This window comes from Panthera uncia, chromosome D4 (assembly GCF_023721935.1).
Source record: "Panthera uncia isolate 11264 chromosome D4, Puncia_PCG_1.0, whole genome shotgun sequence".
Classification (NCBI taxonomy): Eukaryota; Metazoa; Chordata; class Mammalia; order Carnivora; family Felidae; genus Panthera; species Panthera uncia.
In genome coordinates this window covers 79,735,243-79,740,129 of record NC_064807.1, presented here as the reverse complement: position 1 = coordinate 79,740,129, position 4,887 = coordinate 79,735,243, and positions in this window count along the sequence as shown.

Sequence of the window (4,887 nt, the reverse complement as noted above, 5' to 3'; positions counted from 1 at the left end):
GTGGAGGTGCTGGTCAGAGCCAATGGCCATGATGATGAGCAGGTTCCCCAACACGGTGACCAGGTACATGCCCAGGAAGAGTCCGAACAGGAGAGGCTGCTGCTCAGGGTGTGCAGAGAAGCCCAGGAGCAGGAAGTCAGAGATGCTGGTTTGGTTTTTAATTGCCATTTAAAGTAGAACAGGTGCAGGAAAATCTTGCTTAAATGTACATAGACTCCAAAAGGTTATATCATTCAAAGCCTTTCCTCTGTTTTCTGTGTTCTTTTCAAAGGTCACAAGAATGCACTCCTGTCTCTCATGGTGGGTTGTAAGCACGTACAGGGCCGAGAAGTGTGGACAGCGACAGTGGGTGATCTTGGGAATGAACTTTGCATTTTAGCGGTCTCAGAGTTGTCTTGTAGACCTCCTGGATGAGGTTGAACTGGAGCTTAGCTAAGAAGAAACTTCCTAGGTTTTAGTCCACTCTCCACCTTTTTAAAAAAATGAAAATATCAGTCTCATATGCTTGTGAGGCCTGAATAGGATCTCTTGAGGATCTGCATTTACTACACAGTTGTTAGGGAGAGTCATCTCTCTTTCAACCCTCATTGCTTTTTATATTTTGGGTAAATTATTTGTAACCTTTGAGTCTCATTTTCTTCACCTGTAAGATGTGGACATAAACCTATTATATAAGACTGTTGAAAGCATGAAAATACCAGAATCAGTTAAAGGTTTCCTCAGGACCTTTGGATGGAAAATCCCAAAGAGAGATTTTATGTTGTGCATTTGGATGGTATGGAAAGATGAACACACACACAGTCAGCGCCAGCCTGTGCGAGTGTCATGATGTGGTGATGAGATACGTTGCCTCTGGGTCTGACAAAGCTTCATTGGGCCACCAGCCTCCTTGTGCGCTGTGATGTTGAACAGGTCTACACAGTTTTCTGGCCTCAGTTTCTGCATCTGCTTAATGAAAGTAATAATGCTGAAATCAGAACTTTGTTGAGGATTAAATTAGGTAAGGATTGTAAAGAGCTAGAACAGTGACTGACTTATATCAACTGCTTGTCAAATAGTAGATTTTCCTGATATTATTGTTTACTCCTGATGGATTTAACAGAAGAAAGGTGCCTTCTGGAGTGACCAACTAGTCCTCTGTGTTTATCCAGGACTTTTCTGCTTTCAAAACTGAACACCTCACTTCCAGGAAACTCCCTCAGTCCTGAGAAAATTGGACTTTTCTTGGTCCCTGTCTGTGGGAAGTTGAGCTCTGAAAACTGTAAAGTTTCATAGAGTTGTAAATACCATAGTCACCAATATCATCATTGTGACCTTGGATGGCAATGGTTCTGACCTAGTAGTACCATGACAGAGCATCCATTTGGACTTGTGACATGTATAGGCCCAGGTTTGAATCCCCAGGCATACCATCTCGGTCAAATCATTTACCTTCTAGAACCTGAATTGTAAAATGAGCCTAAATAAATCTAAATAGCATATACTTCTGAGTCTTAAATTAAAAAAAAAAAAAAAGAGATAGGATTTGTTGACCTGTTAATTGTTGTGGAGATTATTTCACTCCTTGGATGGTGGTATAGACTGATTCCAGAAGCCATTCACAATCCAGTGGGTTGGGAGTGAATTGTCTATGCACAATCCAGGGGTTCTCAGCATTGTTATTGCACAGCTGCCATGTCTTGGCCACTGCCGGGGGCTTGGGGACCACTTGCACTAACTTCAGGCTGGACACTCAGGGAATTCATGGATATCAAATCAAAGCAAAGCTTTTCTCATGGTGGTTATGAGAGCCAGGTTCTATTTGGCTGAGAGTGAGGAAGGGACAGGAAAGGAGGAAGGAATAGGGGAGGAGGTGTTTGTGTGTGACCAATGCCTCCCACCTCTACCCCCTCAGGTCTTACCTGGAAATTCTGATCATCCTCACATTTTGTCACCATCACTAGATATTTTTTTTTTTTTTAACAATTTAACGTTAATTTATTTTTGAGACAGAGAGAGACAGAGCATGAACGGGGGAGGGTCAGAGAGAGGGAGACACAGAATCCGAAACAGGCTCCAGGCTCTGAGCTGTCAGCACAGAGCCCGACGCGGGGCTCGAACTCACAGACCCAGAGATCATGACCTGAGCCGAAGTTGGCCGCTTAACCAGCTGAGCCACCCAGGCGCCCCGTCCCCATCACTAGATGTTTTGTCTGCCTTGCCAGTTTGGTTTGCCTTTCCTTCTTCTCTTCAAGAGGACTTGCTACAACCTCAGTTTGTTTCCTTCTCTGTAACAGCAGCATGGACTAACGATTTGGGGCTGGAGTAACCTGTCCTCAGGAATAGGAACCAGGAGGAGCTGTGGGCTTTTCACATGGCGTATCTCCTGGGACCTAATCCCCAACCTCCTAGTTAGAGACAAAATGGGGCAAATGTCCAACCTCTGAGCTGGCCCCTCTGGGCCTTGGATTTGTGAGTCCCAATAGTGTCAGGAGCACTTTTGTCTCAGAGTGACCAGGTCTGTGACTCCTGAGAGTACTACACCTGGTACCCTTGCCCTGGGCACAAGCGGGGGAGGGGTTGCCTTCTCCCCCCACCCTAATCTGCCAAGGAGTGTGTACTCTAATCAGATTCTAATCCTCTTAAAGAAACCCTATTATTTCTCAGAAAATAATAATAATAAGTGAATTGGACAGGTTTGATGTAGGGTGGGCTACACATTGTCTTCACATTCTTACTGTTCTATGAACAGATGTGTTTCCTGTGACTCTAGAAGGCAGAGAGATGGCTCATCTATAAAAATCTACTGAAGTAATAGAGGCTTCTGCACGCAAAATTCCTTTAAATTTTATAAATTGCAAAATAAATCATATATAAAAATGAGTATATAAGGGGCGCCTGGGTGGCGCAGTCGGTTAAGCCTCTGACTTCAGCCAGGTCACGATCTCGCGGTCCGTGAGTTCGAGCCCCACGTCGGGCTCTGGGCTGATGGCTGGGAGCCTGGAGCCTGTTTCCGATTCTGTGTCTCCCTCTCTCTCTGCCCCTCCCCCGTTCATGCTCTGTCTCTCTCTGTCCCAAAAATAAATAAAAAACATTGAAAAAAAATTTTTAAAAAAAAATGAGTATATAAAACACATGGGACACTTTTCTTATGGTTTTACCAGTTATGTCTATGTGTGAAAATCATGTATTGTTTATATTTGCCTCTTCTTGTCTTTTACATGAATGGAATCATTTAGCTTCTTTCACTCAATTTTATGTTTTTTTAAAAAAATTTTATTTGAATATAGTTGGCACATGATGTTACATTAGTTTCAGGGGTACAGCACAGTGATTCAGCAAATCTATATGTCATGCCGTGGTCACCACAAGTGAAGCTAGCATCTGTCACCATACAATGCTGTTACAATACCACACATTCCCTACACTGTACCTTTTATTCATTCCATGACTTTCGGAAGCCTATACCTCCTACTTGCCTTCACCCATTTTGCCCACTCCCCAGTCTCCTCCCCCCTGACAGCCATCAGTTTGTTTTCTGTATTTACAGTCTGATTCTGCTTTTCCTTTGTTTATTCATTTGTTTTGCTTTTTAGATTCCACACATAAGTGAAATCATATGGTATTTGTCTTTCCCTGTCTGACTTATTTCCCTTAGCGTAATGCTCTCTAGGTCCATCCATATTCAATTTTATGTTGTTGCCATTCATTCATATGGAAAGTTGTAGCTACAGGTCATGCTTTTTCACCAGTGTGTAAGAAAGGTTCACAGTGTCCTACGTAACATCATTGGGGCTTTTCATTTTGGAAATCAGAATCTTTCTAGTTTTAGACTTATAGAATTGTACATATTTATGGTGATTGATATGCATATGCTTTGTGGAATGATGACCACAATAAACACATCCATCAATTCAGAGTTACCATTTCTGTTTTGTGGTGAGAATGCTTAAGAGTATTTACTCTCTCAGCAAATTGCAAGTATATAATTCGATATTGTTAATGGTCATCACCAGGCTGTATGTTAGATCCCAGAACTTACTTATCTTATAGCTGAGAGAGAGAGAGAGTGAGGGAGCACAAGCAGGGAAGGGGCAGAGAGAGAGAGAGAGAGAGAGAGAGAGAAAGCGGGAGACACAGAATCTGAAACAGGCTCCAGGCTCTGAGTTGTCAGCACAGAGCCCGACGCAGGGCTCAAACTCACTAATTGTGAGATCATGACCTGAGCTGAAGTCAACGCTTAAATGACTGAGCCACCCAGGAGCCCCTGAAAGCTTGTACTCTTTGGAGAGCAATGTAATCATCTACCATAACTTCTCTTTTCCTCTGCAGGAAGGTTCCTACATTTCCCCCCTCCCTTTTTTGTATCCAGTCCCCTTAGTTCCTCCTGGGTAAAGTTATATTTTTGTCCCCCATCTTTTCTTCACTTGTCTCCTTCATATCTCACAGCTTTAGATTGTATTTCAGAACTTTGAAGTGCTGAACAGCATTCCTCATGAAGGTTCTATTTGATAGAGGAATTATTTGAACGTTATTGGAAATGAAGATGGGATGGAGGGAGGAGGGAGGGAAAAAGGAGGCTGGGGGACATTTTGTTATTGTGGATATTGGGGAGGCCTTCTCTGTACCCACTGGAATTCTTAAAAATATTGACAACATAGTTATAAGGTCCTAAGGACAGGATCATTTATAGTGAAACACTTGGAAATACTGAAATAGTTTCAGGAGACACTTAGACTGAACTCACTTGGAGGATGTATGACAATATGACTATTTCCCACTTCACTACAAAACTTCGAATGTTATTTGGGAAGGGTCTACAGACACTTTCATATACTTTTGATGTAATGGCTGAAATTTATTTGGAGCTTGCTATGTGCAAGACACTATTCCAAATACTTAAAACAT